The sequence below is a fragment of the Oncorhynchus kisutch genome, unplaced genomic scaffold (assembly GCF_002021735.2).
Source record: "Oncorhynchus kisutch isolate 150728-3 unplaced genomic scaffold, Okis_V2 scaffold650, whole genome shotgun sequence".
Taxonomy (NCBI): domain Eukaryota; kingdom Metazoa; phylum Chordata; class Actinopteri; order Salmoniformes; family Salmonidae; genus Oncorhynchus; species Oncorhynchus kisutch.
In genome coordinates, this window is record NW_022262595.1 from 1 (window position 1) to 20,297 (window position 20,297).

General features: G+C 40.6%; 38 non-coding genes and 1 pseudogene across 38 annotated transcripts; all 39 read right to left on the reverse strand.

Annotated features, from left to right (window-relative positions):
- Positions 1-215: 215 nt before the first annotated feature.
- On the reverse strand, positions 216-335 carry LOC116361141 (uncharacterized; annotated as a pseudogene).
- Positions 336-577: 242 nt separating this feature from the next.
- LOC116361102 (5S ribosomal RNA) lies at positions 578-696 on the reverse strand. The gene has a single exon (XR_004207296.1). It is a non-coding gene; the product is annotated as a 5S ribosomal RNA (ribosomal RNA).
- Positions 697-938: 242 nt separating this feature from the next.
- LOC116361113 (5S ribosomal RNA) lies at positions 939-1,057 on the reverse strand. Its single transcript, XR_004207307.1, has one exon. It is a non-coding gene; the product is annotated as a 5S ribosomal RNA (ribosomal RNA).
- Positions 1,058-1,299: 242 nt separating this feature from the next.
- On the reverse strand, positions 1,300-1,418 carry LOC116361125 (5S ribosomal RNA). The gene has a single exon (XR_004207318.1). It is a non-coding gene; the product is annotated as a 5S ribosomal RNA (ribosomal RNA).
- Positions 1,419-1,660: 242 nt separating this feature from the next.
- On the reverse strand, positions 1,661-1,779 carry LOC116361137 (5S ribosomal RNA). Its single transcript, XR_004207329.1, has one exon. It is a non-coding gene; the product is annotated as a 5S ribosomal RNA (ribosomal RNA).
- Positions 1,780-2,021: 242 nt separating this feature from the next.
- On the reverse strand, positions 2,022-2,140 carry LOC116361142 (5S ribosomal RNA). The gene has a single exon (XR_004207333.1). It is a non-coding gene; the product is annotated as a 5S ribosomal RNA (ribosomal RNA).
- A 242-nt stretch (positions 2,141-2,382) lies between these two features.
- On the reverse strand, positions 2,383-2,501 carry LOC116361103 (5S ribosomal RNA). Its single transcript, XR_004207297.1, has one exon. It is a non-coding gene; the product is annotated as a 5S ribosomal RNA (ribosomal RNA).
- Positions 2,502-2,743: 242 nt separating this feature from the next.
- LOC116361104 (5S ribosomal RNA) lies at positions 2,744-2,862 on the reverse strand. The gene has a single exon (XR_004207298.1). It is a non-coding gene; the product is annotated as a 5S ribosomal RNA (ribosomal RNA).
- A 242-nt stretch (positions 2,863-3,104) lies between these two features.
- On the reverse strand, positions 3,105-3,223 carry LOC116361105 (5S ribosomal RNA). The gene has a single exon (XR_004207299.1). It is a non-coding gene; the product is annotated as a 5S ribosomal RNA (ribosomal RNA).
- A 242-nt stretch (positions 3,224-3,465) lies between these two features.
- On the reverse strand, positions 3,466-3,584 carry LOC116361106 (5S ribosomal RNA). The gene has a single exon (XR_004207300.1). It is a non-coding gene; the product is annotated as a 5S ribosomal RNA (ribosomal RNA).
- Positions 3,585-3,826: 242 nt separating this feature from the next.
- On the reverse strand, positions 3,827-3,945 carry LOC116361107 (5S ribosomal RNA). The gene has a single exon (XR_004207301.1). It is a non-coding gene; the product is annotated as a 5S ribosomal RNA (ribosomal RNA).
- A 242-nt stretch (positions 3,946-4,187) lies between these two features.
- LOC116361108 (5S ribosomal RNA) lies at positions 4,188-4,306 on the reverse strand. The gene has a single exon (XR_004207302.1). It is a non-coding gene; the product is annotated as a 5S ribosomal RNA (ribosomal RNA).
- A 242-nt stretch (positions 4,307-4,548) lies between these two features.
- Positions 4,549-4,667, reverse strand: LOC116361109 (5S ribosomal RNA). The gene has a single exon (XR_004207303.1). It is a non-coding gene; the product is annotated as a 5S ribosomal RNA (ribosomal RNA).
- Positions 4,668-4,909: 242 nt separating this feature from the next.
- LOC116361110 (5S ribosomal RNA) lies at positions 4,910-5,028 on the reverse strand. The gene has a single exon (XR_004207304.1). It is a non-coding gene; the product is annotated as a 5S ribosomal RNA (ribosomal RNA).
- A 242-nt stretch (positions 5,029-5,270) lies between these two features.
- LOC116361111 (5S ribosomal RNA) lies at positions 5,271-5,389 on the reverse strand. The gene has a single exon (XR_004207305.1). It is a non-coding gene; the product is annotated as a 5S ribosomal RNA (ribosomal RNA).
- A 242-nt stretch (positions 5,390-5,631) lies between these two features.
- LOC116361112 (5S ribosomal RNA) lies at positions 5,632-5,750 on the reverse strand. The gene has a single exon (XR_004207306.1). It is a non-coding gene; the product is annotated as a 5S ribosomal RNA (ribosomal RNA).
- A 242-nt stretch (positions 5,751-5,992) lies between these two features.
- LOC116361114 (5S ribosomal RNA) lies at positions 5,993-6,111 on the reverse strand. The gene has a single exon (XR_004207308.1). It is a non-coding gene; the product is annotated as a 5S ribosomal RNA (ribosomal RNA).
- Positions 6,112-6,353: 242 nt separating this feature from the next.
- On the reverse strand, positions 6,354-6,472 carry LOC116361116 (5S ribosomal RNA). Its single transcript, XR_004207309.1, has one exon. It is a non-coding gene; the product is annotated as a 5S ribosomal RNA (ribosomal RNA).
- A 241-nt stretch (positions 6,473-6,713) lies between these two features.
- Positions 6,714-6,832, reverse strand: LOC116361117 (5S ribosomal RNA). The gene has a single exon (XR_004207310.1). It is a non-coding gene; the product is annotated as a 5S ribosomal RNA (ribosomal RNA).
- Positions 6,833-7,074: 242 nt separating this feature from the next.
- Positions 7,075-7,193, reverse strand: LOC116361118 (5S ribosomal RNA). The gene has a single exon (XR_004207311.1). It is a non-coding gene; the product is annotated as a 5S ribosomal RNA (ribosomal RNA).
- Positions 7,194-7,435: 242 nt separating this feature from the next.
- On the reverse strand, positions 7,436-7,554 carry LOC116361119 (5S ribosomal RNA). The gene has a single exon (XR_004207312.1). It is a non-coding gene; the product is annotated as a 5S ribosomal RNA (ribosomal RNA).
- A 242-nt stretch (positions 7,555-7,796) lies between these two features.
- LOC116361120 (5S ribosomal RNA) lies at positions 7,797-7,915 on the reverse strand. Its single transcript, XR_004207313.1, has one exon. It is a non-coding gene; the product is annotated as a 5S ribosomal RNA (ribosomal RNA).
- A 242-nt stretch (positions 7,916-8,157) lies between these two features.
- On the reverse strand, positions 8,158-8,276 carry LOC116361121 (5S ribosomal RNA). Its single transcript, XR_004207314.1, has one exon. It is a non-coding gene; the product is annotated as a 5S ribosomal RNA (ribosomal RNA).
- A 242-nt stretch (positions 8,277-8,518) lies between these two features.
- LOC116361122 (5S ribosomal RNA) lies at positions 8,519-8,637 on the reverse strand. Its single transcript, XR_004207315.1, has one exon. It is a non-coding gene; the product is annotated as a 5S ribosomal RNA (ribosomal RNA).
- A 242-nt stretch (positions 8,638-8,879) lies between these two features.
- Positions 8,880-8,998, reverse strand: LOC116361123 (5S ribosomal RNA). The gene has a single exon (XR_004207316.1). It is a non-coding gene; the product is annotated as a 5S ribosomal RNA (ribosomal RNA).
- Positions 8,999-9,240: 242 nt separating this feature from the next.
- LOC116361124 (5S ribosomal RNA) lies at positions 9,241-9,359 on the reverse strand. Its single transcript, XR_004207317.1, has one exon. It is a non-coding gene; the product is annotated as a 5S ribosomal RNA (ribosomal RNA).
- Positions 9,360-9,601: 242 nt separating this feature from the next.
- On the reverse strand, positions 9,602-9,720 carry LOC116361126 (5S ribosomal RNA). The gene has a single exon (XR_004207319.1). It is a non-coding gene; the product is annotated as a 5S ribosomal RNA (ribosomal RNA).
- A 242-nt stretch (positions 9,721-9,962) lies between these two features.
- LOC116361127 (5S ribosomal RNA) lies at positions 9,963-10,081 on the reverse strand. The gene has a single exon (XR_004207320.1). It is a non-coding gene; the product is annotated as a 5S ribosomal RNA (ribosomal RNA).
- Positions 10,082-10,323: 242 nt separating this feature from the next.
- Positions 10,324-10,442, reverse strand: LOC116361128 (5S ribosomal RNA). The gene has a single exon (XR_004207321.1). It is a non-coding gene; the product is annotated as a 5S ribosomal RNA (ribosomal RNA).
- A 6,108-nt stretch (positions 10,443-16,550) lies between these two features.
- On the reverse strand, positions 16,551-16,669 carry LOC116361129 (5S ribosomal RNA). Its single transcript, XR_004207322.1, has one exon. It is a non-coding gene; the product is annotated as a 5S ribosomal RNA (ribosomal RNA).
- Positions 16,670-16,910: 241 nt separating this feature from the next.
- On the reverse strand, positions 16,911-17,029 carry LOC116361130 (5S ribosomal RNA). The gene has a single exon (XR_004207323.1). It is a non-coding gene; the product is annotated as a 5S ribosomal RNA (ribosomal RNA).
- A 242-nt stretch (positions 17,030-17,271) lies between these two features.
- On the reverse strand, positions 17,272-17,390 carry LOC116361132 (5S ribosomal RNA). The gene has a single exon (XR_004207324.1). It is a non-coding gene; the product is annotated as a 5S ribosomal RNA (ribosomal RNA).
- A 242-nt stretch (positions 17,391-17,632) lies between these two features.
- LOC116361133 (5S ribosomal RNA) lies at positions 17,633-17,751 on the reverse strand. The gene has a single exon (XR_004207325.1). It is a non-coding gene; the product is annotated as a 5S ribosomal RNA (ribosomal RNA).
- A 241-nt stretch (positions 17,752-17,992) lies between these two features.
- On the reverse strand, positions 17,993-18,111 carry LOC116361134 (5S ribosomal RNA). The gene has a single exon (XR_004207326.1). It is a non-coding gene; the product is annotated as a 5S ribosomal RNA (ribosomal RNA).
- Positions 18,112-18,353: 242 nt separating this feature from the next.
- On the reverse strand, positions 18,354-18,472 carry LOC116361135 (5S ribosomal RNA). The gene has a single exon (XR_004207327.1). It is a non-coding gene; the product is annotated as a 5S ribosomal RNA (ribosomal RNA).
- Positions 18,473-18,713: 241 nt separating this feature from the next.
- On the reverse strand, positions 18,714-18,832 carry LOC116361136 (5S ribosomal RNA). The gene has a single exon (XR_004207328.1). It is a non-coding gene; the product is annotated as a 5S ribosomal RNA (ribosomal RNA).
- A 242-nt stretch (positions 18,833-19,074) lies between these two features.
- LOC116361138 (5S ribosomal RNA) lies at positions 19,075-19,193 on the reverse strand. The gene has a single exon (XR_004207330.1). It is a non-coding gene; the product is annotated as a 5S ribosomal RNA (ribosomal RNA).
- Positions 19,194-19,434: 241 nt separating this feature from the next.
- LOC116361139 (5S ribosomal RNA) lies at positions 19,435-19,553 on the reverse strand. The gene has a single exon (XR_004207331.1). It is a non-coding gene; the product is annotated as a 5S ribosomal RNA (ribosomal RNA).
- Positions 19,554-19,795: 242 nt separating this feature from the next.
- Positions 19,796-19,914, reverse strand: LOC116361140 (5S ribosomal RNA). The gene has a single exon (XR_004207332.1). It is a non-coding gene; the product is annotated as a 5S ribosomal RNA (ribosomal RNA).
- Between the last annotated feature and the right edge of the window lie 383 nt (positions 19,915-20,297).

Here is a 20,297-nt window from a genome sequence, read left to right on the forward strand (position 1 = left end):
AGTGAGTCTGATTAACAGCTGTTGCATTTTCACCATTTAGATAACATCTTTTGTGTCACTCAAAAAGTGGAAGAAGAAATTGCATATATACTGTAGAAATAATTTGGTGAGCACAGATTGTTTGGATGAAATACAAACTACCGTGCTTAGTTTATTTCAAAGCAAGGGCACATATTTCAGCATTGTGGAAAAAAACGGACAAAGGAGTTGACAAAAGCTTACAGCACCAGGGTATTCCCAGCGGTCTCCCATCCAAGTACTAACCAGGTCCTGACCCTGCTTAGCTTCCGAGATCAGACGAGATCAGGCGTACTCAGGCCGGTGTGGTCGTAAGCGAGAAACTATCTCTTGGTGCACTATGTTAAGTGAAAGTGAGTCTGATTAACAGCTGTTGCATTTTCACCATTTAGATAAGCATCTTTGTGTCACTCAAAAAGTGGAAGAAATTGCATATACTGTAGCCATAATTTGTAGCACAGATTGTTGGATGAAATACAAACTAACCTTGCTTACTTATTTCAAAGCAAGGGCACATATTTAAGCCTTGTGGGAAAAAACGGACAAAGAGTTGACAAAAAGCTTACAGCACCTGGTATTCCCAGGCGGTCTCCCATCCAAGTACTAACCAGGCCCGACCCTGCTTAGCTTCCGAGATCAGACGAGATCAGGCGTACTCAGGCCGGTGTGGTCGTAAGCGAGAAACTATCTCTTGGTGCACTATGTTAAGTGAAAGTGAGTCTGATTAACAGCTGTTGCATTTTCACCATTTAGATAAGCATCTTTGTGTCACTCAAAAAGTGGAAGAAATTGCATATACTGTAGAAATAATTTGTAGCACAGATTGTTGGATGAAATACAAACTAACCTTGCTTACTTATTTCAAAGCAAGGGCACATATTTCAGCCTTGTGGGAAAAAACGGACAAAGAGTTGACAAAAAGCTTACAGCACCTGGTATTCCCAGGCGGTCTCCCATCCAAGTACTAACCAGGCCCGACCCTGCTTAGCTTCCGAGATCAGACGAGATCAGGCGTACTCAGGCCGGTGTGGTCGTAAGCGAGAAACTATCTCTTGGTGCACTATGTTAAGTGAAAGTGAGTCTGATTAACAGCTGTTGCATTTTCACCATTTAGATAAGCATCTTTGTGTCACTCAAAAAGTGGAAGAAATTGCATATACTGTAGAAATAATTTGTAGCACAGATTGTTGGATGAAATACAAACTAACCTTGCTTACTTATTTCAAAGCAAGGGCACATATTTCAGCCTTGTGGGAAAAAACGGACAAAGAGTTGACAAAAAGCTTACAGCACCTGGTATTCCCAGGCGGTCTCCCATCCAAGTACTAACCAGGCCCGACCCTGCTTAGCTTCCGAGATCAGACGAGATCAGGCGTACTCAGGCCGGTGTGGTCGTAAGCGAGAAACTATCTCTTGGTGCACTATGTTAAGTGAAAGTGAGTCTGATTAACAGCTGTTGCATTTTCACCATTTAGATAAGCATCTTTGTGTCACTCAAAAAGTGGAAGAAATTGCATATACTGTAGAAATAATTTGTAGCACAGATTGTTGGATGAAATACAAACTAACCTTGCTTACTTATTTCAAAGCAAGGGCACATATTTCAGCCTTGTGGGAAAAAACGGACAAAGAGTTGACAAAAAGCTTACAGCACCTGGTATTCCCAGGCGGTCTCCCATCCAAGTACTAACCAGGCCCGACCCTGCTTAGCTTCCGAGATCAGACGAGATCAGGCGTACTCAGGCCGGTGTGGTCGTAAGCGAGAAACTATCTCTTGGTGCACTATGTTAAGTGAAAGTGAGTCTGATTAACAGCTGTTGCATTTTCACCATTTAGATAAGCATCTTTGTGTCACTCAAAAAGTGGAAGAAATTGCATATACTGTAGAAATAATTTGTAGCACAGATTGTTGGATGAAATACAAACTAACCTTGCTTACTTATTTCAAAGCAAGGGCACATATTTCAGCCTTGTGGGAAAAAACGGACAAAGAGTTGACAAAAAGCTTACAGCACCTGGTATTCCCAGGCGGTCTCCCATCCAAGTACTAACCAGGCCCGACCCTGCTTAGCTTCCGAGATCAGACGAGATCAGGCGTACTCAGGCCGGTGTGGTCGTAAGCGAGAAACTATCTCTTGGTGCACTATGTTAAGTGAAAGTGAGTCTGATTAACAGCTGTTGCATTTTCACCATTTAGATAAGCATCTTTGTGTCACTCAAAAAGTGGAAGAAATTGCATATACTGTAGAAATAATTTGTAGCACAGATTGTTGGATGAAATACAAACTAACCTTGCTTACTTATTTCAAAGCAAGGGCACATATTTCAGCCTTGTGGGAAAAAACGGACAAAGAGTTGACAAAAAGCTTACAGCACCTGGTATTCCCAGGCGGTCTCCCATCCAAGTACTAACCAGGCCCGACCCTGCTTAGCTTCCGAGATCAGACGAGATCAGGCGTACTCAGGCCGGTGTGGTCGTAAGCGAGAAACTATCTCTTGGTGCACTATGTTAAGTGAAAGTGAGTCTGATTAACAGCTGTTGCATTTTCACCATTTAGATAAGCATCTTTGTGTCACTCAAAAAGTGGAAGAAATTGCATATACTGTAGAAATAATTTGTAGCACAGATTGTTGGATGAAATACAAACTAACCTTGCTTACTTATTTCAAAGCAAGGGCACATATTTCAGCCTTGTGGGAAAAAACGGACAAAGAGTTGACAAAAAGCTTACAGCACCTGGTATTCCCAGGCGGTCTCCCATCCAAGTACTAACCAGGCCCGACCCTGCTTAGCTTCCGAGATCAGACGAGATCAGGCGTACTCAGGCCGGTGTGGTCGTAAGCGAGAAACTATCTCTTGGTGCACTATGTTAAGTGAAAGTGAGTCTGATTAACAGCTGTTGCATTTTCACCATTTAGATAAGCATCTTTGTGTCACTCAAAAAGTGGAAGAAATTGCATATACTGTAGAAATAATTTGTAGCACAGATTGTTGGATGAAATACAAACTAACCTTGCTTACTTATTTCAAAGCAAGGGCACATATTTCAGCCTTGTGGGAAAAAACGGACAAAGAGTTGACAAAAAGCTTACAGCACCTGGTATTCCCAGGCGGTCTCCCATCCAAGTACTAACCAGGCCCGACCCTGCTTAGCTTCCGAGATCAGACGAGATCAGGCGTACTCAGGCCGGTGTGGTCGTAAGCGAGAAACTATCTCTTGGTGCACTATGTTAAGTGAAAGTGAGTCTGATTAACAGCTGTTGCATTTTCACCATTTAGATAAGCATCTTTGTGTCACTCAAAAAGTGGAAGAAATTGCATATACTGTAGAAATAATTTGTAGCACAGATTGTTGGATGAAATACAAACTAACCTTGCTTACTTATTTCAAAGCAAGGGCACATATTTCAGCCTTGTGGGAAAAAACGGACAAAGAGTTGACAAAAAGCTTACAGCACCTGGTATTCCCAGGCGGTCTCCCATCCAAGTACTAACCAGGCCCGACCCTGCTTAGCTTCCGAGATCAGACGAGATCAGGCGTACTCAGGCCGGTGTGGTCGTAAGCGAGAAACTATCTCTTGGTGCACTATGTTAAGTGAAAGTGAGTCTGATTAACAGCTGTTGCATTTTCACCATTTAGATAAGCATCTTTGTGTCACTCAAAAAGTGGAAGAAATTGCATATACTGTAGAAATAATTTGTAGCACAGATTGTTGGATGAAATACAAACTAACCTTGCTTACTTATTTCAAAGCAAGGGCACATATTTCAGCCTTGTGGGAAAAAACGGACAAAGAGTTGACAAAAAGCTTACAGCACCTGGTATTCCCAGGCGGTCTCCCATCCAAGTACTAACCAGGCCCGACCCTGCTTAGCTTCCGAGATCAGACGAGATCAGGCGTACTCAGGCCGGTGTGGTCGTAAGCGAGAAACTATCTCTTGGTGCACTATGTTAAGTGAAAGTGAGTCTGATTAACAGCTGTTGCATTTTCACCATTTAGATAAGCATCTTTGTGTCACTCAAAAAGTGGAAGAAATTGCATATACTGTAGAAATAATTTGTAGCACAGATTGTTGGATGAAATACAAACTAACCTTGCTTACTTATTTCAAAGCAAGGGCACATATTTCAGCCTTGTGGGAAAAAACGGACAAAGAGTTGACAAAAAGCTTACAGCACCTGGTATTCCCAGGCGGTCTCCCATCCAAGTACTAACCAGGCCCGACCCTGCTTAGCTTCCGAGATCAGACGAGATCAGGCGTACTCAGGCCGGTGTGGTCGTAAGCGAGAAACTATCTCTTGGTGCACTATGTTAAGTGAAAGTGAGTCTGATTAACAGCTGTTGCATTTTCACCATTTAGATAAGCATCTTTGTGTCACTCAAAAAGTGGAAGAAATTGCATATACTGTAGAAATAATTTGTAGCACAGATTGTTGGATGAAATACAAACTAACCTTGCTTACTTATTTCAAAGCAAGGGCACATATTTCAGCCTTGTGGGAAAAAACGGACAAAGAGTTGACAAAAAGCTTACAGCACCTGGTATTCCCAGGCGGTCTCCCATCCAAGTACTAACCAGGCCCGACCCTGCTTAGCTTCCGAGATCAGACGAGATCAGGCGTACTCAGGCCGGTGTGGTCGTAAGCGAGAAACTATCTCTTGGTGCACTATGTTAAGTGAAAGTGAGTCTGATTAACAGCTGTTGCATTTTCACCATTTAGATAAGCATCTTTGTGTCACTCAAAAAGTGGAAGAAATTGCATATACTGTAGAAATAATTTGTAGCACAGATTGTTGGATGAAATACAAACTAACCTTGCTTACTTATTTCAAAGCAAGGGCACATATTTCAGCCTTGTGGGAAAAAACGGACAAAGAGTTGACAAAAAGCTTACAGCACCTGGTATTCCCAGGCGGTCTCCCATCCAAGTACTAACCAGGCCCGACCCTGCTTAGCTTCCGAGATCAGACGAGATCAGGCGTACTCAGGCCGGTGTGGTCGTAAGCGAGAAACTATCTCTTGGTGCACTATGTTAAGTGAAAGTGAGTCTGATTAACAGCTGTTGCATTTTCACCATTTAGATAAGCATCTTTGTGTCACTCAAAAAGTGGAAGAAATTGCATATACTGTAGAAATAATTTGTAGCACAGATTGTTGGATGAAATACAAACTAACCTTGCTTACTTATTTCAAAGCAAGGGCACATATTTCAGCCTTGTGGGAAAAAACGGACAAAGAGTTGACAAAAAGCTTACAGCACCTGGTATTCCCAGGCGGTCTCCCATCCAAGTACTAACCAGGCCCGACCCTGCTTAGCTTCCGAGATCAGACGAGATCAGGCGTACTCAGGCCGGTGTGGTCGTAAGCGAGAAACTATCTCTTGGTGCACTATGTTAAGTGAAAGTGAGTCTGATTAACAGCTGTTGCATTTTCACCATTTAGATAAGCATCTTTGTGTCACTCAAAAAGTGGAAGAAATTGCATATACTGTAGAAATAATTTGTAGCACAGATTGTTGGATGAAATACAAACTAACCTTGCTTACTTATTTCAAAGCAAGGGCACATATTTCAGCCTTGTGGGAAAAAACGGACAAAGAGTTGACAAAAAGCTTACAGCACCTGGTATTCCCAGGCGGTCTCCCATCCAAGTACTAACCAGGCCCGACCCTGCTTAGCTTCCGAGATCAGACGAGATCAGGCGTACTCAGGCCGGTGTGGTCGTAAGCGAGAAACTATCTCTTGGTGCACTATGTTAAGTGAAAGTGAGTCTGATTAACAGCTGTTGCATTTTCACCATTTAGATAAGCATCTTTGTGTCACTCAAAAAGTGGAAGAAATTGCATATACTGTAGAAATAATTTGTAGCACAGATTGTTGGATGAAATACAAACTAACCTTGCTTACTTATTTCAAAGCAAGGGCACATATTTCAGCCTTGTGGGAAAAAACGGACAAAGAGTTGACAAAAAGCTTACAGCACCTGGTATTCCCAGGCGGTCTCCCATCCAAGTACTAACCAGGCCCGACCCTGCTTAGCTTCCGAGATCAGACGAGATCAGGCGTACTCAGGCCGGTGTGGTCGTAAGCGAGAAACTATCTCTTGGTGCACTATGTTAAGTGAAAGTGAGTCTGATTAACAGCTGTTGCATTTTCACCATTTAGATAAGCATCTTTGTGTCACTCAAAAAGTGGAAGAAATTGCATATACTGTAGAAATAATTTGTAGCACAGATTGTTGGATGAAATACAAACTAACCTTGCTTACTTATTTCAAAGCAAGGGCACATATTTCAGCCTTGTGGGAAAAAACGGACAAAGAGTTGACAAAAAGCTTACAGCACCTGGTATTCCCAGGCGGTCTCCCATCCAAGTACTAACCAGGCCCGACCCTGCTTAGCTTCCGAGATCAGACGAGATCAGGCGTACTCAGGCCGGTGTGGTCGTAAGCGAGAAACTATCTCTTGGTGCACTATGTTAAGTGAAAGTGAGTCTGATTAACAGCTGTTGCATTTTCACCATTTAGATAAGCATCTTTGTGTCACTCAAAAAGTGGAAGAAATTGCATATACTGTAGAAATAATTTGTAGCACAGATTGTTGGATGAAATACAAACTAACCTTGCTTACTTATTTCAAAGCAAGGGCACATATTTCAGCCTTGTGGGAAAAAACGGACAAAGAGTTGACAAAAGCTTACAGCACCTGGTATTCCCAGGCGGTCTCCCATCCAAGTACTAACCAGGCCCGACCCTGCTTAGCTTCCGAGATCAGACGAGATCAGGCGTACTCAGGCCGGTGTGGTCGTAAGCGAGAAACTATCTCTTGGTGCACTATGTTAAGTGAAAGTGAGTCTGATTAACAGCTGTTGCATTTTCACCATTTAGATAAGCATCTTTGTGTCACTCAAAAAGTGGAAGAAATTGCATATACTGTAGAAATAATTTGTAGCACAGATTGTTGGATGAAATACAAACTAACCTTGCTTACTTATTTCAAAGCAAGGGCACATATTTCAGCCTTGTGGGAAAAAACGGACAAAGAGTTGACAAAAAGCTTACAGCACCTGGTATTCCCAGGCGGTCTCCCATCCAAGTACTAACCAGGCCCGACCCTGCTTAGCTTCCGAGATCAGACGAGATCAGGCGTACTCAGGCCGGTGTGGTCGTAAGCGAGAAACTATCTCTTGGTGCACTATGTTAAGTGAAAGTGAGTCTGATTAACAGCTGTTGCATTTTCACCATTTAGATAAGCATCTTTGTGTCACTCAAAAAGTGGAAGAAATTGCATATACTGTAGAAATAATTTGTAGCACAGATTGTTGGATGAAATACAAACTAACCTTGCTTACTTATTTCAAAGCAAGGGCACATATTTCAGCCTTGTGGGAAAAAACGGACAAAGAGTTGACAAAAAGCTTACAGCACCTGGTATTCCCAGGCGGTCTCCCATCCAAGTACTAACCAGGCCCGACCCTGCTTAGCTTCCGAGATCAGACGAGATCAGGCGTACTCAGGCCGGTGTGGTCGTAAGCGAGAAACTATCTCTTGGTGCACTATGTTAAGTGAAAGTGAGTCTGATTAACAGCTGTTGCATTTTCACCATTTAGATAAGCATCTTTGTGTCACTCAAAAAGTGGAAGAAATTGCATATACTGTAGCAATAATTTGTAGCACAGATTGTTGGATGAAATACAAACTAACCTTGCTTACTTATTTCAAAGCAAGGGCACATATTTCAGCCTTGTGGGAAAAAACGGACAAAGAGTTGACAAAAAGCTTACAGCACCTGGTATTCCCAGGCGGTCTCCCATCCAAGTACTAACCAGGCCCGACCCTGCTTAGCTTCCGAGATCAGACGAGATCAGGCGTACTCAGGCCGGTGTGGTCGTAAGCGAGAAACTATCTCTTGGTGCACTATGTTAAGTGAAAGTGAGTCTGATTAACAGCTGTTGCATTTTCACCATTTAGATAAGCATCTTTGTGTCACTCAAAAAGTGGAAGAAATTGCATATACTGTAGAAATAATTTGTAGCACAGATTGTTGGATGAAATACAAACTAACCTTGCTTACTTATTTCAAAGCAAGGGCACATATTTCAGCCTTGTGGGAAAAAACGGACAAAGAGTTGACAAAAAGCTTACAGCACCTGGTATTCCCAGGCGGTCTCCCATCCAAGTACTAACCAGGCCCGACCCTGCTTAGCTTCCGAGATCAGACGAGATCAGGCGTACTCAGGCCGGTGTGGTCGTAAGCGAGAAACTATCTCTTGGTGCACTATGTTAAGTGAAAGTGAGTCTGATTAACAGCTGTTGCATTTTCACCATTTAGATAAGCATCTTTGTGTCACTCAAAAAGTGGAAGAAATTGCATATACTGTAGAAATAATTTGTAGCACAGATTGTTGGATGAAATACAAACTAACCTTGCTTACTTATTTCAAAGCAAGGGCACATATTTCAGCCTTGTGGGAAAAAACGGACAAAGAGTTGACAAAAAGCTTACAGCACCTGGTATTCCCAGGCGGTCTCCCATCCAAGTACTAACCAGGCCCGACCCTGCTTAGCTTCCGAGATCAGACGAGATCAGGCGTACTCAGGCCGGTGTGGTCGTAAGCGAGAAACTATCTCTTGGTGCACTATGTTAAGTGAAAGTGAGTCTGATTAACAGCTGTTGCATTTTCACCATTTAGATAAGCATCTTTGTGTCACTCAAAAAGTGGAAGAAATTGCATATACTGTAGAAATAATTTGTAGCACAGATTGTTGGATGAAATACAAACTAACCTTGCTTACTTATTTCAAAGCAAGGGCACATATTTCAGCCTTGTGGGAAAAAACGGACAAAGAGTTGACAAAAAGCTTACAGCACCTGGTATTCCCAGGCGGTCTCCCATCCAAGTACTAACCAGGCCCGACCCTGCTTAGCTTCCGAGATCAGACGAGATCAGGCGTACTCAGGCCGGTGTGGTCGTAAGCGAGAAACTATCTCTTGGTGCACTATGTTAAGTGAAAGTGAGTCTGATTAACAGCTGTTGCATTTTCACCATTTAGATAAGCATCTTTGTGTCACTCAAAAAGTGGAAGAAATTGCATATACTGTAGAAATAATTTGTAGCACAGATTGTTGGATGAAATACAAACTAACCTTGCTTACTTATTTCAAAGCAAGGGCACATATTTCAGCCTTGTGGGAAAAAACGGACAAAGAGTTGACAAAAAGCTTACAGCACCTGGTATTCCCAGGCGGTCTCCCATCCAAGTACTAACCAGGCCCGACCCTGCTTAGCTTCCGAGATCAGACGAGATCAGGCGTACTCAGGCCGGTGTGGTCGTAAGCGAGAAACTATCTCTTGGTGCACTATGTTAAGTGAAAGTGAGTCTGATTAACAGCTGTTGCATTTTCACCATTTAGATAAGCATCTTTGTGTCACTCAAAAAGTGGAAGAAATTGCATATACTGTAGAAATAATTTGTAGCACAGATTGTTGGATGAAATACAAACTAACCTTGCTTACTTATTTCAAAGCAAGGGCACATATTTCAGCCTTGTGGGAAAAAACGGACAAAGAGTTGACAAAAAGCTTACAGCACCTGGTATTCCCAGGCGGTCTCCCATCCAAGTACTAACCAGGCCCGACCCTGCTTAGCTTCCGAGATCAGACGAGATCAGGCGTACTCAGGCCGGTGTGGTCGTAAGCGAGAAACTATCTCTTGGTGCACTATGTTAAGTGAAAGTGAGTCTGATTAACAGCTGTTGCATTTTCACCATTTAGATAAGCATCTTTGTGTCACTCAAAAAGTGGAAGAAATTGCATATACTGTAGAAATAATTTGTAGCACAGATTGTTGGATGAAATACAAACTAACCTTGCTTACTTATTTCAAAGCAAGGGCACATATTTCAGCCTTGTGGGAAAAAACGGACAAAGAGTTGACAAAAAGCTTACAGCACCTGGTATTCCCAGGCGGTCTCCCATCCAAGTACTAACCAGGCCCGACCCTGCTTAGCTTCCGAGATCAGACGAGATCAGGCGTACTCAGGCCGGTGTGGTCGTAAGCGAGAAACTATCTCTTGGTGCACTATGTTAAGTGAAAGTGAGTCTGATTAACAGCTGTTGCATTTTCACCATTTAGATAAGCATCTTTGTGTCACTCAAAAAGTGGAAGAAATTGCATATACTGTAGCCATAATTTGTAGCACAGATTGTTGGATGAAATACAAACTAACCTTGCTTACTTATTTCAAAGCAAGGGCACATATTTCAGCCTTGTGGGAAAAAACGGACAAAGAGTTGACCAAAAGCTTACAGCACCTGGTATTCCCAGGCGGTCTCCCATCCAAGTACTAACCAGGCCCGACCCTGCTTAGCTTCCGAGATCAGACGAGATCAGGCGTACTCAGGCCGGTGTGGTCGTAAGCGAGAAACTATCTCTTGGTGCACTATGTTAAGTGAAAGTGAGTCTGATTAACAGCTGTTGCATTTTCACCATTTAGATAAGCATCTTTGTGTCACTCAAAAAGTGGAAGAAATTGCATATACTGTAGCCATAATTTGTAGCACAGATTGTTGGATGAAATACAAACTAACCTTGCTTACTTATTTCAAAGCAAGGGCACATATTTCAGCCTTGTGGGAAAAAACGGACAAAGAGTTGACCAAAAGGTTACAGCACCTGGTATTCCCAGGCGGTCTCCCATCCAAGTACTAACCAGTCCCGACCCTGCTTAGCTTCCGAGATCAGACGAGATTAGGTATACTTTTTTTTTTTTTCTTTTATTATGAAAAAACACATAATATTTACAACATTCAGTCAATAATAATTAAGGATGAACAATTCACCCTTTTACAAAATCAAAAAGAAAAGAAAAGAAAACCTATTAAAACCCCAATCATCCTCCAAAACCAATTAATAATTAAAACGAAGTTTTCCATTGGACTCAATTTCAATAAAAGTGCTCCCCCACACAAACAATTTTTCAAAATTACATCCACCATATTTATATATTACTTCTATATCTTTCTCTAAAATACTTCTAAATAAAACCTCCACACTCACAATTTTTCCTTCATAATGTCCCAAATTCCTTCTTAGTCTTACAGCGTATCTGGCATGGCTAAGAACAAAATTCATCAAATTTAAATTTAAAACTTTGCTTTTCCCAGTTAAACCAAAAAGAAACAACCTCTTCCACTCAACCCCAGCAACAATCTCTTCTCCCCAATGTTGTACTAAAATCCCCTTTAAAAACTTATGAAACTCTTCTAATCTACTACATTCAACAAAAAAATGCATAAAATTTTCCACCCCCGTACCACAAATATCACATTCTCTTTTAACATCTCTATTTATTTGATGTAAAACCACGTTCGTAAATATCCTATTATGTTTCAATTTAAAATCATTGTCTTCACATTCTATAGAATTATATTTTACATTTACATTCTTCCATATTGATTTCACATCTATATTTGCAAACACCCTAGACCACACTTTTTCCGAAGCAGGAATTTTTATCTCTCTTAAAATACATTTTTCATAAACCTTTTTAACTTTCAAACCTGACAAATCATACTTCTTCCCATTACTTTCATAATATAAAACCGGTAAACCCTTAGCTCTTGTAGCCACCTCTTTATTTATTAACACACCCCACTCCCCAGGAAGACATCCTAATATTCTCTTATACATGTTCTCCACAGTAGTTCTACTTATTTCATCATTTTCTTCATCCACATTATCAAATATTGCCTCACATGGAAGGAACCCCGGAATGACCTCATATAAAATGTCCCCAATCTGTCTCATCCCAGCCCTCATAAAATATTTACAAAACAACATCTTATTATTATACTGTATCTTGGGATTTAAAAAAATTGGCTGATTTAAAATATTGTCTAAAATGGTACACTCATAATAAATATTTGGTAAAAACTCCCCCCAAGCCTCAAACACTTCTCTATAAAACAAAGGTATATTACCCAACATTTCCTTTTTCATACACATCAATAAACCATTGTCCCCCATCCTCCCAGCCTCCTGCAAATACTCCTTAAAAAATCTTTTCCATCCATAATCTAATTCACCATATAAATATTTACGTACCATTTTGACTCTAATTGCTTTTTTCCTCACATTTAAATCCACCAACTTCAAACCCCCCTCCTCATAACCTGCAATCAAAGTTTTAAAAGAAATTTTCGCACCTTTCCCATCCCATAAAAAATCAACTAAAATCTTATTTATTTCCGATAAAACCCATTCTGGTACGTCTAAAACATTCATGACATGAATAAAAATTGACATCAGCAAGGAATTTACAACAATTACTTTCCCTTTTAATTTCAAAGACCTTCCCCTCCACATATTTACCACCTTTCTAACTTTATTTATTACACCACTCCATGTCAGATCCCTAGCTTCCTGTTCCTTCACCCCTAGAAACACACCTAACACCTTAAAATAATCATTTACCCTTTTAAAAGGAAAAATCCCCTCATTAATCTTCCCAACATACATTATTACTGACTTCTCCATATTCACTTTTGCTCCTGAGGCTTGCTCATATACTTTAAAACACTCCATCACCCTTTTAACACTTCCCTCATCTCTAACTGTTATTGTGGTATCGTCTGCATATTGATGAATTAAACTAAAACCTCCTTGCGGAGTCTCTACACAATTTATAAAATTATCTTTTTTAAGGTATGCCGCTAAGGGTTCTACCGATAAAACATACAATAATGCTGATAAAGGGCACCCCTGTCTCACCGATCTCTCAAGAATAAAATAATCTGTTAAAACCCCATTACATTTTACTCTACTTTTTGCCTTTCTATATAATAATTTTATCCATCCTATTATTCTGTTTCCAAACCCATATTTTTCCAGTACCCTAAACATAAAATCATGTTCCACTCTGTCAAAAGCTTTATTAAAATCTATACTTAAAACAATTCCCCCTCTCTTATCGCTATTCATTTTATTTATCACATTTTTAAGTGTAATAATAGTATCAGCTATGTCTCTTCCAGGCACACTATAATTTTGTGTAGGTGCTATAATATCATTTAAAACCATCTTCATCCTATTTGCCAATATCTTAGCTAAAATCTTATAATCTGAGTTTAATAAACTAATTGGCCTATAATTCTCCAATTTTAATTTGCTCCCCTTATTTTTATATAAAATCGTTATCAGCCCTGTCACCATGGAGTCTGAAACAGTATTATTATCTTCCATATATTGATACACTTCCATTAAAATCGGTGCTAAAAAACTTTCATACATTTTATAAAACTCTGCAATTAGTCCATCTACTCCAGGACTTTTATTTATTTTTAAACCCTTAATTGCATCTTTCACTTCATCCACTGTTATCTTCCTATCACATCTTTGCTTATCCTCAACACCAATTTGCACATCCACACTACCTAAAATCTCCTTTACACACCCCTCATCCACCTCCCCTTTCTTAAATAAATCCTTATAAAAATTCTGTACGGTTTCTAATATCTCAACATAATCATTTACCACTTCACCCTTTACATTTTCTATCTCACTAATATATGATTTCGTCTGTTTAGTTTTCTCTAAACCAAGAAAAAAAGACGTACATTTCTCCCCTTCTAGCACATACTTTGCCCTACTTCTAATAGATGCCCCCTTACACTTATCTATTTCACATTTGCTCAATTGTGCCTTTAAATCTAAAAACCTTTCAATATTATAAATAGGATCAATATCACATTTCCTCATTTCTTCATTCAATTTTTCTCTTAAAAAATGTTCTTCTCTTGTCATCCTACTCCTCTTCTTCCTTGCATATCTAATACTAAAACCTTTTATTTTTTTCTTTACATTTTCCCACCACTGACACTTATCATTCCCTTTTTGCTTATCCTTCATTTCATGTTCTATCAAAGATTTAAGCTGTATTCCATATTCTTCATCACCTAGATACCCTGCATTCATGCACCATATTCCTCCCCCTTTCCCTTCCTTATCTAACCCCACCGAAAATGTTAACCCAGCATGATCACTAAAAGTTGTAAAAATATAATTAATATCCTTCATAAAATTCCTTAACCCTTCATTTACTAAAACCAGATCTATCCGTGTCTGTTTCAACTCCCCTAAAACCACCTGCCTTCTAGAAAAACCTCTCTTATTCGGGTTCTCGTCTCTCCATATATCAATCAGACTGTTTTCACACATAATCTTCCTTAAAACCCCCCTCGATACGTCACTTCTAAAAATAGCTCCCCTTGACATATCTAATCTATTCATTTTAACATTAAAATCCCCAACTAAAATACAATTACCCTTGCACCATTTCCCTAATTCTAAAAATAAATTCCTTCGCTCTATCTCATTATTCGGTGCATAAATATTTATAATCCTAAAAACCCTATTCATATATTCAAAATCCAAAATTAAAATCCTCCCATTATTATCATTATATATCTTCTTCACATTTTCTACTACATCCTTCCTTAATAAAATTGCAACCCCACTTGAATTCCCTCTGCCATTATTTACATAAATAAAATCCCTCCATATTTTTTTTACTTCTAAAACACAAACATCATCCCAGTGTGTTTCTTGAATACATAAAATATCTGAATTCTTCATTTGGACTATTCTATTAAATTTTCTCATTGTTCTCAAACCATTTGCATTTATTGACATTATATTGACCATTCTAATAAATAATAAAATAATAAATATAATTTCATTATCCTCTACCTGTTATCCAGTTTCTTTCTTCTTCCACCCTTTCTCTCCCCCTCTTCCCACCGCTTTCCTCTTCCTGTATCCTTCCCTCGTTCTTTCCATCTTTTGCCCATCATCCGTGTCCGATATCTCCTCCAAGTCCATGCTATCCAGCCAACTCCCACTCTTGGCATCCACCTCCGTTGTGCTCCCCGTATTCGTCTCCACTTCTGGTATATTCGTTGTGCTCCCCGTGCTCATCGCCGTCTCTGGTATTGTCATCAACTCCATAACCCCCTCCATTTCTTCACCCCCCAAGCTACTTGTTAGTGCTGTGCTTTCCCCCAACACCTGTGATCCCCCCGTGCTTCCCCCCAGTCCACTCCCCCCCTCCTCCTGAAAACTCCCTCTTCTTATTTCTGAGTCCATACTGCTCCCAATTTCATTTATCTTCTGGTCCTTCTTCCTTCTTCCTTCCTCCGTCTCTCCACCTTCCACCACGTCCTCTGCTCCATCTTCTTCTCCTTCTTGCGACAATACCACTGCTTCCTCGAATATTGTTTGACTCCCCTCTTCAGCCCCAACCTCTCCACATTTGCACTCCGCCAATCTCTTTCTGCATCCACCACAAAAATTCCTTTCCTTCTCTCCATCACATTCTCTCGCATAGTGTCCTTGATTGCCACACTTAAAACACTGAAATTCCGGGCAGTCTTTAACTATGTGCCCGGGTTGAATACACATACGACACACTCTGACCTGTTTGTCATGAATGACCCTGAAATATTCTGCTCCCTCCAACGTCTCAATTCTAGTAGAATAAGGTAATGATGTCACTTTTTCTGTGAACTTGACCTTGCAGAAACGTGTCCCGTCAACCACCTCCGTTCCTGGCCAAACTCTCCTCCTTATCTCCGAGATGGCTGTCACTCCCCAGCTACTCAGCTTGCTCAGTATCACACCATCTTCTACGTATACTGGGAGATTCATAAAAGACACCACCAATTCCTTCACATTAATATCTCTCGCCAGAATCTTTGTGTCCTTTATTCGCAATCCATCCATTAACCGTTCTTTTCCTCTTTCATTTCTCATCGTAATTTCATACTTCTTTTCTCCTTTCATTCGGCATCCCACCACCTCTCCACACACCTCCTTAATTGCTCTTAGTAGTTCCATTGTCGTCACTTTGTCTTCTCCTTCCAACTTAATTGCCACCGTGTATTCTTTTCCATATTTCATTCCTTCGTTATCTTCATTTTTCTTCCGTTGCGCCTTTTCGTTGTCTTTGTCCATTCCGTTTGTCTTTTCCATGTTGTCCGTCATAGTAAAAAAATCAATCCAAAAAACCTCTCCCCCAAGCAGAAAAACTGCAAGGGGGAAGACTAACCAAACTTTAAACTATTCAACTAAAGAAAATTATAAATTATATTGCAAAAAACCAATTAATTTAACAAAAATAGCTCTCGAGCAAACACTCTCCAGCAAACACTCACTCACAGCTCAGACACTCGCACCTGTCGTCACTTCTCCAATCAGGAAATGCGTATTCAGGCTGGTATGGCCGTAAGCGAGAAACTATCTCTTGGTGCACTATGTTAAGTGAAAGTGAGTCTGATTAACAGCTGTTGCATTTTCACCATTTAGATAAGCATCTTTGTGTCACTCAAAAAGTGGAAGAAATTGCATATACTGTAGAAATAATTTGTAGCACAGATTGTTGGATGAAATACAAACTAACCTTGCTTACTTATTTCAAAGCAAGGGCACATATTTCAGCCTTGTGGGAAAAAACGGACAAAGAGTTGACAAAAGCTTACAGCACCTGGTATTCCCAGGCGGTCTCCCATCCAAGTACTAACCAGGCCCGACCCTGCTTAGCTTCCGAGATCAGACGAGATCAGGCGTACTCAGGCCGGTGTGGTCGTAAGCGAGAAACTATCTCTTGGTGCACTATGTTAAGTGAAAGTGAGTCTGATTAACAGCTGTTGCATTTTCACCATTTAGATAAGCATCTTTGTGTCACTCAAAAAGTGGAAGAAATTGCATATACTGTAGAAATAATTTGTAGCACAGATTGTTGGATGAAATACAAACTAACCTTGCTTACTTATTTCAAAGCAAGGGCACATATTTCAGCCTTGTGGGAAAAAACGGACAAAGAGTTGACAAAAGCTTACAGCACCTGGTATTCCCAGGCGGTCTCCCATCCAAGTACTAACCAGGCCCGACCCTGCTTAGCTTCCGAGATCAGACGAGATCAGGCGTACTCAGGCCGGTGTGGTCGTAAGCGAGAAACTATCTCTTGGTGCACTATGTTAAGTGAAAGTGAGTCTGATTAACAGCTGTTGCATTTTCACCATTTAGATAAGCATCTTTGTGTCACTCAAAAAGTGGAAGAAATTGCATATACTGTAGAAATAATTTGTAGCACAGATTGTTGGATGAAATACAAACTAACCTTGCTTACTTATTTCAAAGCAAGGGCACATATTTCAGCCTTGTGGGAAAAAACGGACAAAGAGTTGACAAAAAGCTTACAGCACCTGGTATTCCCAGGCGGTCTCCCATCCAAGTACTAACCAGGCCCGACCCTGCTTAGCTTCCGAGATCAGACGAGATCAGGCGTACTCAGGCCGGTGTGGTCGTAAGCGAGAAACTATCTCTTGGTGCACTATGTTAAGTGAAAGTGAGTCTGATTAACAGCTGTTGCATTTTCACCATTTAGATAAGCATCTTTGTGTCACTCAAAAAGTGGAAGAAATTGCATATACTGTAGAAATAATTTGTAGCACAGATTGTTGGATGAAATACAAACTAACCTTGCTTACTTATTTCAAAGCAAGGGCACATATTTCAGCCTTGTGGGAAAAAACGGACAAAGAGTTGACAAAAAGCTTACAGCACCTGGTATTCCCAGGCGGTCTCCCATCCAAGTACTAACCAGGCCCGACCCTGCTTAGCTTCCGAGATCAGACGAGATCAGGCGTACTCAGGCCGGTGTGGTCGTAAGCGAGAAACTATCTCTTGGTGCACTATGTTAAGTGAAAGTGAGTCTGATTAACAGCTGTTGCATTTTCACCATTTAGATAAGCATCTTTGTGTCACTCAAAAAGTGGAAGAAATTGCATATACTGTAGAAATAATTTGTAGCACAGATTGTTGGATGAAATACAAACTAACCTTGCTTACTTATTTCAAAGCAAGGGCACATATTTCAGCCTTGTGGGAAAAAACGGACAAAGAGTTGACAAAAGCTTACAGCACCTGGTATTCCCAGGCGGTCTCCCATCCAAGTACTAACCAGGCCCGACCCTGCTTAGCTTCCGAGATCAGACGAGATCAGGCGTACTCAGGCCGGTGTGGTCGTAAGCGAGAAACTATCTCTTGGTGCACTATGTTAAGTGAAAGTGAGTCTGATTAACAGCTGTTGCATTTTCACCATTTAGATAAGCATCTTTGTGTCACTCAAAAAGTGGAAGAAATTGCATATACTGTAGAAATAATTTGTAGCACAGATTGTTGGATGAAATACAAACTAACCTTGCTTACTTATTTCAAAGCAAGGGCACATATTTCAGCCTTGTGGGAAAAAACGGACAAAGAGTTGACAAAAAGCTTACAGCACCTGGTATTCCCAGGCGGTCTCCCATCCAAGTACTAACCAGGCCCGACCCTGCTTAGCTTCCGAGATCAGACGAGATCAGGCGTACTCAGGCCGGTGTGGTCGTAAGCGAGAAACTATCTCTTGGTGCACTATGTTAAGTGAAAGTGAGTCTGATTAACAGCTGTTGCATTTTCACCATTTAGATAAGCATCTTTGTGTCACTCAAAAAGTGGAAGAAATTGCATATACTGTAGAAATAATTTGTAGCACAGATTGTTGGATGAAATACAAACTAACCTTGCTTACTTATTTCAAAGCAAGGGCACATATTTCAGCCTTGTGGGAAAAAACGGACAAAGAGTTGACAAAAGCTTACAGCACCTGGTATTCCCAGGCGGTCTCCCATCCAAGTACTAACCAGGCCCGACCCTGCTTAGCTTCCGAGATCAGACGAGATCAGGCGTACTCAGGCCGGTGTGGTCGTAAGCGAGAAACTATCTCTTGGTGCACTATGTTAAGTGAAAGTGAGTCTGATTAACAGCTGTTGCATTTTCACCATTTAGATAAGCATCTTTGTGTCACTCAAAAAGTGGAAGAAATTGCATATACTGTAGAAATAATTTGTAGCACAGATTGTTGGATGAAATACAAACTAACCTTGCTTACTTATTTCAAAGCAAGGGCACATATTTCAGCCTTGTGGGAAAAAACGGACAAAGAGTTGACAAAAAGCTTACAGCACCTGGTATTCCCAGGCGGTCTCCCATCCAAGTACTAACCAGGCCCGACCCTGCTTAGCTTCCGAGATCAGACGAGATCAGGCGTACTCAGGCCGGTGTGGTCGTAAGCGAGAAACTATCTCTTGGTGCACTATGTAAGTGAAAGTGAGTCTGATTAACAGCTGTTGCATTTTCACCATTTAGATAAGCATCTTTGTGTCACTCAAAAAGTGGAAGAAATTGCATATACTGTAGAAATAATTTGTAGCACAGATTGTTGGATGAAATACAAACTAACCTTGCTTACTTATTTCAAAGCAAGGGCACATATTTCAGCCTTGTGGGAAAAAACGGACAAAGAGTTGACAAAAAGCTTACAGCACCTGGTATTCCCAGGCGGTCTCCCATCCAAGTACTAACCAGGCCCGACCCTGCTTAGCTTCCGAGATCAGACGAGATCAGGCGTACTCAGGCCGGTGTGGTCGTAAGCGAGAAACTATCTCTTGGTGCACTATGTTAAGTGAAAGTGAGTCTGATTAACAGCTGTTGCATTTTCACCATTTAGATAAGCATCTTTGTGTCACTCAAAAAGTGGAAGAAATTGCATATACTGTAGAAATAATTTGTAGCACAGATTGTTGGATGAAATACAAACTAACCTTGCTTACTTATTTCAAAGCAAGGGCACATATTTCAGCCTTGTTGGAAAAAACGGACAAAGAGTTGACAAAAAGCTTACAGCACCTGGTATTCCCAGGCGGTCTCCCATCCAAGTACTAACCAGGCCCGACCCTGCTTAGCTTCCGAGATCAGACGAGATCAGGCGTACTCAGGCCGGTGTGGTCGTAAGCGAGAAACTATCTCTTGGTGCACTATGTTAAGTGAAAGTGAGTCTGATTAACAGCTGTTGCATTTTCACCATTTAGATAAGCATCTTTGTGTCACTCAAAAAGTGGAAGAAATTGCATATACTGTAGAAATAATTGTAGCACAGATTGTTGGATGAAATACAAACTAACCTTGCTTAGTTATTTTCAAAGAAAGGGTGAGTTTTATATTTCAGCCTGGGCGAGAAAAACGGAGTCAAGAGTTGCACAAGATAAGCATCTTCATCGCAAATTGCATATACTGTAGAATAATTTGTAGCACAGATTGTTGGATGAATACAAACTAACCTTGCTTACTTATTTCAAAGCAAGGGCACATATTCAGCCTTGTGGAAAAACGGACAAAG